Here is a 9,708-nt window from a genome sequence, read left to right as displayed (position 1 = left end):
TGATTTTGTTAATTAGAATACTTTCCCTTTGCCCTCTAGTGAGTCTGGCTAAGGGTTTATCTATCTTGTTGATTTTCTCAAAGAACCAGCTCCTCGACTGGTTGATTCTTTGAATACTTCTTCTTGTTTCCACTTAGTTGATTTCACTGCTGAGTTTGATTATTTCCTGCCGTCTACTCCTCTTGGGTGAATTTGCTTCCTTTTGTTCTAGAGCTTTTAGGTGTGTTGTCAAGCTGCTAATGTGTGCTCTCTCTAGTTTCTTTTTGGAGGCACTCAGAGCTATGAGTTTTCCTCTTAGAAATGCTTTCATTGTGTCCCATACACAATTAGATATTAGGATGGCTACTACAGCTTGTTTCTTCCTACCATTTGCTTGGAAAATTGTTTTCCAGCCTTTCATTCTGAGGTAGTGTCTATCTTTTTCTCTGAGATGAGTTTCCTGTAAACAGCAAAATGTTGGGTCCTGTTTGTATAGCCAGTCTGTTAGTCTATGTCTTTTTATTAGGGAGTTGAGTCCATTGATATTAAGAGATATTAGGGAGAAGTAATTGTTGCTTCCTTTTATTTTTGTTGTTTGAGTTGGCATTCTGTTCTTGTGGCTGTCTTCTTTTAGGTTTGTTGAGGGATTACATTCTTGTTTTTTCTAGGACGTGATTTCTATCCCTGTATTGGTTTTTTTCTGTTATTATCCTTTGAAGGGCTGGATTCGTGGAAAGATAATGTGTGAGTTTGGTTTTGTCGTGGAATACTTTGGTTTCTCCATCTATGGTAATTGAGAGTTTGGCTGGGTATAGTAGCCTGGGCTGGAATTTGTGTTCTCTTAGTTTCTGTATAACATCTGTCCAGGCCCTTCTGGCTTTCATAGTCTCTTGTGAAAAATCTGGTGTAATTCTGATAGGCTTGCCTTTATATGTTACTTGACCTTTTTCCCTTACTGCTTTTAATATTCTATCTTTATTTAGTGCATTTGTTGTTCTGATTATATGTGTCGGAAGGAATTTCTTTTCTGGTCCAGTCTATTTGGAATTCTGTAGGCTTCTTGTATGTTCATGGGTATCTCTTTCTTTAGGTTTGGGAAGTTTTCTTCTATAATTTTGTTGAAGATATTTGCCGGTCCTTTGAGTTGGAAATCTTCATTCTCATCTACTCCTATTATCCGTAGGTTTGGTCTTCTCATTGTGTCCTGGATTTCCTGGATGTTTTGAGTTAGGATCTTTTTGGATTTTGTATTTTCTTTGATTGTTGTGCCGATGTTCTCTATGGAGTCTTCTGCACCTGAGAGTCTCTCTTCCATCTCTTGTATTCTGTTTCTGATGCTCGTATCTATGGTTCCAGATTTCTTTCCTAGGGTTTCTATCTCCAGCGTTGCCTCAATTTGGGTTTTCTTTATTGTGTCTACTTCCCTTTTTAGGTCTTGGATGGTTTTATTCAATTCCATCACCTGTTTGGTCTGGTTTTCCTGCAATTCTTTAAGGGATTTTTGTGCTTCCTCTTTAATGTCTTCTACCTGTTTAGCAGTGTTCTCCTGTATTTCTTTAAGTGTGTTATTAAAGTCCTTCTTGATGTCCTCTACCGTCATCATGAGATATGCTTTTAGATCCTGGTCTAGCTTTTCCTGTGTGTTGGGGTGCCCTGGACTGGGCGAAGTGGGAGTGCTGGGTTCTGATGATGGTGAGTGGTCTTGGTTTCTGTTAGTAAGATTCTTATGTTTACCTTTCGCCATCTGGTAATCTCTGGAGTTAGTTGTTATAGTTGTCTCTGTTTAGAGATTCAAGCAGACTCTGTGTTCCACTCACCAGAAGTCTTAAGATCCCGTGGCAGGTGTCCTGGGTAGCTGGCGGGGGTCAGCTGACTCTGTGCCCTAGCTACCCTTGTACTGGTCGGACCGGAAGGAGCTTGTGCCCCTACTCAGGCCATTTTTCTGCTTCCCTATATAATGCAGTCTCAGGTCCAGTGCGATTGGATTGGAGCAGAGGCTGTGTTCCACTCACCAGAAATCTTAAGATCCCGTGGTTGGTGTCCTGGGTAGCTGGCGGGTGTCAGATGACTCTGCACCCTAGCTACCCAGGTGCTGGTCGGACCGGAAGGTCTCCTGTATTTCTTTAAGTGAGTTATTAATGTCCTTCTTGATATCCTCTACCATCATCATGAGATATGCTTTTAAATCTGGGTCTAGCTTTTCGGTGTGTTGGGGTGCCCAGGAGTGGGTGAGGGGGGAGTGCTGCGTTCTGATGATGGTGAGTGGTCTTTGTTTCTGTTAGTAAGATTCTTATGTTTGCCTTTTGCCATATGGTAATCTCTCGAGTTAGTTGTTATAGTTGTCTCTGGTTAGAGAGTGTTCCTCTCATGATTCTGTTAGCCTCTATCAGCAGACCTGGGAGACTAGCTCTGTCCTCTGAGTTTCAGTGGTTAGAGCACTCTCTTCAGGCAAGCTCTCCTCTTATAGGGAAGGTGTACAGATATCTGGTGTTCGAACCTCCCTCCTGGCAGAAGATGAAGGCCTGAAACAGGACCTGTCCCAGAAGCTGTGTTGCTTCGGCCTGTCACAGAAGCTGTTAGCATCTGTAGTCTACACTCTCACCTGCACAGACTAGTCTCAGAGGGATCCGGGAACCAAGATGGCTCCCCCAGGTGCTCTGGCAAAGCCCTCCCAGGCAGAGCGGACACCTCTCCTCTGGCAAGGAAGGTGCCCAGGTGTCTGGAGTCCGAAAAGGGGTCTGTCTCAGAAGCTGTCCTCTAGGGACCTTGGAGTTTTCCTCCGACTCTGTGCCTAGGTGACCAAGTTCTGGCACCGACTGAAAGGGGCTTGTGACCCTGGTCAGGCCAAGTTTCCTTCTTCTCTAATGCTGTCTCAGGTCCTGCGAGATTGGATTGGAACAGAAGTTGTGTTTCACTCACTGGTGGTCCTAAGATCTGGTGGAGAGTCCTCTAGGGGACCTTGGAGTTGTCCTCGGACTCCATGCCAAATGCCTGTAAGTCTTTATGAGGGTAACTTCTGATGTTTCTAGGAGGTGGACTATCACAGCAAACTTCCTGTTCCTCTGGCACTTTAGATCTTTCTGTCCCCCTTTTCACAGTCCCCTTTTCCACAAGCCTTATGTGCAATAATTGTGTTATAGGTGTATCCATTGAAATTGGCTCCACAACTCTGAGTTTTGATAGCTTGTAGTTTTCTATAATGGTCTTCACCTCTTGCAAGGAGAAGTATCCTTGATGAGAAATAAGAGCTTACCTGTGAGTATGGCAAATGTTTAAAATGTAGTTAATAATTGTGTTGGTTTAGTATAGTGATGCTTGTAAGTTCTCCAAGATCCATGACCTCAGTCTTGTGTAGCTGGCTACATTTCCAGCACTAAGTATGTCGTAGGGGTTTTAAGTCCAATTAATGATGTATTGTTTACCACCAATACCCCTGCCATCAGTGTACCCTTAGGGTTGTCATGCAATGCTGGGCATATTTGTGGTTCATAGGTGTCACGGCTGGGTGTGATTTATGGTTCTTTCCCTCCTTTGAAAGCTTGCATGGTACCTTTGCATACCATGACAATTCGTCTTCAGAAAGGAAGCTTTTACATCTATTCTAGCTTCAGAGTCTCTGGGCCCTGTGTTTGAAGTACACATTGTCTTCAGCAAGAGAATAGCAAGGTACAAGTGATCTGAAGGGGAAATGGGAAAATGAGAGGCTCTGAATAGGGAGAGGGGATGGATATGAATACATAAGGAAGAAGGAGGATAAAATAGCAGTAAGGATATCTGAAAATATAAAGAATCATACTATCAAAGTATTTACCTAAAAATACCTGTAATACACGTAAGTCTGCGTATAAATGTACTTATAAAGTTTAAATAAAAATGTTCTCCTCTTAGCTGACGATGCTTCCCACCACGAGCCAAAGACCTTCTAACAACACCACTAATACCAGGCAGGAGAAGCCCTCTTTTGAGATGTTGGTCAGGATAGTCTAAGAGATTCCCCAAACATCATAAGCTATTTGCTACTGCCCCTGATTTCCCTCTAGAGGCGATAATAATTTTTTTACACAATAAATACTAAACAATGCTAGACCAAAAATAGTGAGTCCATGACTGTCGATTTCCTGATTTGCCTGCCCTATCTAATAAACATCACTCTGACTTTGAAATAGTGTCAGTCCAATTTTTCTTACCTGGGTGTTGTTAGTTCATCATGGTAACATTTGGGAGGTTATAAATAAAAGTTCTGATTACATGCATGACTGGGGAGAGCAGGAGCAGGATTGTCATTGAGTGTTCTCTGCCTCCTCAGAGCATACCTCCCTCCATCTCTTCTAGCAGATCGCAGAACAGGCTGACGCCAGGGAAATGCCTGGCAGGGAACTTTGCTGGGAGGCAGTTTTTAATTAACAGGGGCCAGCAAAGGTGATAACCCCAAGGGGTAGTGAAGAGAAATTAACATGGAAAAGCAGTTCCACACTTCCCGGGGTCCCCAAAGGGCAGTCGTATTAGTGGTGTCTGTTCTGATTGAACTTTTGCTGTGTCTTTTTATTGATTCAGCTGTCAGAATCTGACAAAAGGACCAATGCCCTCAGTTGTTTGCACATAGTGATGGGTTACAGCTAGAGAAGGTTTCCTCATACGTATGACTGGCTGAGGGGCGAGATCCATCCCTTCTGTTATCATTCTCTAGACACGATTAATCTTGTTGAGATGTATGTGAAAATTAGGTCTGTATACACACAGAGAGCTGCCAGCCTTGCCCAGGATTTTTGAGCCTCTTTATGCACTTTGTTCTTTGTCTGGTTTTCCAGAAATCGTTAATTATTAAACTATTTTAAAATGCAACTTCGGGGATAATAATTACACTGAGTGTTAAAAAAAAATGCCTTCCGCTTCCTGCTCTGCCATTTACCAAAGCTGTAGCTTAGGAAGCATTTTAAAAGAATAATATCCGATGAATAAATATTTCAAGTTTCTCTCCCATGGCAGAAAATGAATAGTAAATAAAGCACAGGGAAGGCCTGTGAAGTCACAAATGAAGTGAGGAAGGGAGGGTGGAGGTATTGGATTCTCTGTTTTCTCTCTCTCTCTCTCTCTCTCTCTCTCTCTCTCTCTCTCTCTCTCTCTCTCTCTCTCTCTCTCTCTCTCTCTCTCTCTCCTCCCTTCCTCCCTCCCTCCTCCCTCTCTCTCTTTTTATTTTTTATTTTTTTTATAAATAGCTGGAAAGCCAGGGGTGCATCTGCATTCTACTCTTCTCTTCTGGAAGACCAGAAATGTGTTTTCTTACAAACACTTTGAAAACATTTGAACACTGCATGGGCCTTTCTGATCCTATGAGGAATGAGCCTCTCCAGAAAACCTACCACACAGGCTATCAGTTTTGAAATAATGCCTTTTCAAAAATAGTGGTGAGTGCCATGCTCTGACAAATGGGGTTCAAATGACCTCTGCTGAATTCAAATATTTTGAACTCCCTTCTTAAACATTGCTTGATGAGAAAATGGTAAGACCTTCGGGACAGTTACACTGTCCAATGGCGCTCATTCCTGCTATCTCTTGTTTTGTGGCTTTCCACCATTGGCTATGAAGTGTGACTCACTCAGAGTCGTCACGTCTGAACTGAACTTCTGTGAAGCAATTGTCCCTATGAAGCATGGCCAGTCTTGATCAGGAAATGCCTCAAGTTACAAAGCATTTCCCATGCTTCATAGCCATAATATGCATATAAAATAACCCATTAGTAAGTTTTTATATTGATTATATATGGGTATGATGATGTGGGTACAAGATATTATTAAATTCTATTTTACCTAATTTATTTACTCTTTTATATTTTAAATTCAACTCTTATAAAAAAATCCAAGTTCTTCTTCTTTTTTTCTTAAACAGTAATGATGAAGCAAAATATTATTTAACGTTTATTAAATGCTTATTATGTGATGTGTGCTAGGGCTTTACCAAACACTTTACATTTATCCTTTAATTTAAGCTCATAATGCCATTGATACAGGTGATTTCATTACCTCTGTTTCATGGGAAAGGAAATTTAATGCCTAGCTGTAAGAAATTCACCCTGAATTATGCACCTACATCCTTTTTACTCATCTTTTGATGATGAATTATTTTTGGGTGTCTTTACAGTCATGTGTGTATGAGACATAGTCTCACACGTGAGTAATGGACTGTAATTAATTACCCTGTTATATATGCTAACATAATGCTACATTGAAGAGTATTGAAGATTGCCACATTAATTTTTTGCCAACTGTATTCAATTGGGTGTATCAGACTTAGAAAAGAAAGCGCTATTGTTACCATAGACAGTTCTTATTATGGTCCATGAAGACATGGTGTTTTGTGGAAAAAGGAAGTTAAAGTGGAGATATTACAGGAGAGCAATGGACAAGGAGAAGTCAGTTCAAATGAACTACAATAGAAAGTCCCCACAAATATATGTAGCTCATGAGAGAGTCCAAGAACAGAGCAGACCTGGCTACTTATGATATTCTCTATAGAATTAAAAAGATGTTATGGGTATATAATACTTCTTAGAGAAAAATGAGGCAAAATAATGATCAGAAGAGGGACTGTGAGAAAAGAGCAAGTGAAAAAATACTTAAGAATATGCTTTCTTACACCTGCTGTAGACACTGACATCTCTTTCATTAATAAATCAGCTTTGAAAACTGTGTTCCCGAGCTGGTGGAGATTTTGAATCATCGAATCAAATGTACGGGAGAGATAAGTACAGCTGAATAGCCTTTTGTTTTCATATGTGATATTTTAGAAACTGTAAGGCATGGACAAGTAATAAGGGGAGATCATGAGACTTATAGGGACTTTCTGACTTACAGGGTCTAAATTTTCTTTCTTTTTTATTTTATTTTTCTCATACAATATATAGTTATCATATTCTTCTCCTCCCCAAAATCTCCCAGATTCTCCTTACTTCACTAATTTCACGCTTTCTCTTTTAACAAACAAATTACGCACAAACAAACAAACAGGTCAAAATAGTGTCCCCCACCCCCCAAAACCAAACAGACAAAAATTCAAACAAACAGCAAGGTGGAAAAATACAGAACAAGAAGTTCACATACAGAGAGAGAGAGAGAGAGAGAGAGAGAGAGAGAGAGAGAGAGAGAGAGAGAGAGAGAGAAGAGAATGTTCCGTTTGTATTAGCCAACTACCACTGAACATGGAGCCTGCTTTTGAGTTTAGTTATACACAGTGACACTCCATCATAGAAGATGGATTTGCTCCTTCCCAGCAGGTATCAACTGCAAATAGCTTTGGGTTTAGTGGTGGGACTTCATGTCTACTTCCCTTTTCAGTGTTAGGATTTTGGCTGGTTTGAATCTGTGTAGGTCTTGTGCTTACTATCACAGGCTCTATACATACACACATACTTACATACATACATACCTAATACATGCATACACACGCATACACATACACACACACACACACACACACACACCTCAGTCTTGCTATGTCTGATATTATTTACTTGGAGTCATCTATCACCATTGACTCTCAATGTTCCAACCTCCTACTCAGCATAGATACCTGAGCCTTGAGGGGAGGAGTGTGATGAAGAAAATTCATATGGGACTGAGTCCTCCGAAGTCTCATATTCTCTGCCTATTGTCTAGCTGGGGGTTGCTGTGTTAATTTGTTAATTACTCTCTTCTTCAGGAAGAAGCTTTTTCATGAGTGTTCAGAGAAGTAAAGCCTGTTATTTTTTGTTTTGTTTTTTTTTTCATAAGACCCCATAAGTCTCTATGTAGTCAGACCTTTAAAGTAGAAAATAATGGTTTTTCTAACTTGTAAATAATTTTAAATACAAGACAGTGTTTCTATTTCAAGCCATATTAAAATCTTGGCTAACACTGCCCCCATAGAGTAACTCATTTGTGTGCATTTTTATTTATTAATATAACTCATTTAGGAAAATTTATTACTTTTAATTAAATGGTCAAGATCATTCTTAAAAGACAAATCACTGGTATTTAGAAGACTTTAACATCATACATAATACATCAGACTGCTGTTGTGACAAGATATCTGGGGTAAACCTATTTAAGAGGAAAATGTTCTTTTTTTTAAAAAAGTCACTGTTTCAGAGTTTAGGAGCATATATCTACTGTTTTGGGACATGTTATACAGTGGTGGGAAATATATCATCATGGCAGAGAAATGCTTACTGGAAATGCAGCTGGAAAACTGAGAAAGAAAGTAAGAGAGGATGCTGGGGTAGGGAAAACTGAACTACATGTTACTGACCATATGAGCCTGAGAAAGAGAGGAAGGGGCGGGCAAGAGAATATTGTGTGTCAATGTGTAAGACATGCAGGAAGAGGCAGAGCAGAAGACACATAGGATCTCAATAGCTTCTTCAAGAAACATCCCTAATGACATGACTTCCATATACTAGTCTGCTAGGACCCACCTCCTGAAGAACTTGCCATTCCCCAGTAATAAAACAGGGTGGTGGTGACCAAGCCTTTAACATATGAGCCTCTCTGAGAGCCAAGCCGTATGGTCTACCCTTGGTCTCAAAGGATTCTGTCCACACAATAACACAAAACGCACTCATTTTATATGCTGAACTACATGTTCAGAATCCCCAAAGACTAACTCAGCCATGAGCCCCTGTAAAATCAGAGATAAGCTTGCAATAAGAAGTGGTGTGATGTCAATAGACAAACCATTTCTTATTTCATTAAATAACAGAAGTCCAGAAAAATGAATCATACCAAAGGAAGACCAGAGCCTGGTAAAGCATATATTAAATCCTACAGCTCTTGTCTGGCATCTAGGACACAGTAGTGTGAAGGACATCTCTTAAGAGTCTTGATGGCTGCAACCTGCGTGGTTACATCCCGGCTTCTTTCAGCTTCCTGGTGTCTGTACTACAAAAGTACTTTCTCCATCATCTCTTCATTAAGTATCACCAGTCATTGATTGCAGGTTCGCTGATCCTATCAAACACTTCACCATCTTCCAAGCCCTCCTAAAAATGTGGGGAAACTTCTATGACCTCATAACTCTTGCATTCTGTATTCTTGGAAAATCAGCATTAATATAGATGAAGAGAAAGTTCGTTCCCTGTCTGAATTGTGTCAAAATATCCTTGGATCATACCTTCAGAAGTCTCTGAGGGTCATAATAATTGAATTCAGAGAAAAGAAATCCTAAGGAAATTTCTTAGGCTGCCTTTGAGGATGAGGTGCTACGAGGCTGTCTTGAGAAGTGAATTTTTTTTTTAAAAAAATTGTATTTTAAAAGAAACTTTAAAAAACGATGTATGTTTATATGTGTTTTGCCTGTATATCACATAGCAGAGGAAAGTACTCATTCTGTGGCAACTGGGAAGCCGATGATGGAATCACCTCAGAGTCCCCTTCAAGGGCTCACCCCCAATGATCTAATTTAATTTTACTAGACCATATTTCTTGAAGATTCCAAATTCATGCCTAATATTATGGTTGGCTTTAAGATCAAATTGCCACAAATTAGAATCCCTTGTAAGGGAACCTTCCCTGACAAAATATACTGATTGCTTCTATTGATATGGCAAGACCTACCCCAATTATGCCTAACACTTTGGATAGGAACCTGGAGGAAAATGGATATGAGGAGGATTTTCTCACCTTTTGCTGCCTTGGCTTTCTCTACTGTCACTGAATCTATTTGCCTGGCTGCTACTACTGCTCATTCCTTTGCTAG

Source organism: Mus caroli, unplaced genomic scaffold, assembly GCF_978045245.1.
Source record: "Mus caroli unplaced genomic scaffold, Mus_caroli_1 scaffold_19, whole genome shotgun sequence".
In the NCBI taxonomy this organism is placed as follows: Eukaryota; Metazoa; Chordata; class Mammalia; order Rodentia; family Muridae; genus Mus; species Mus caroli.
Note: the sequence above shows the minus strand (reverse complement) of the source record.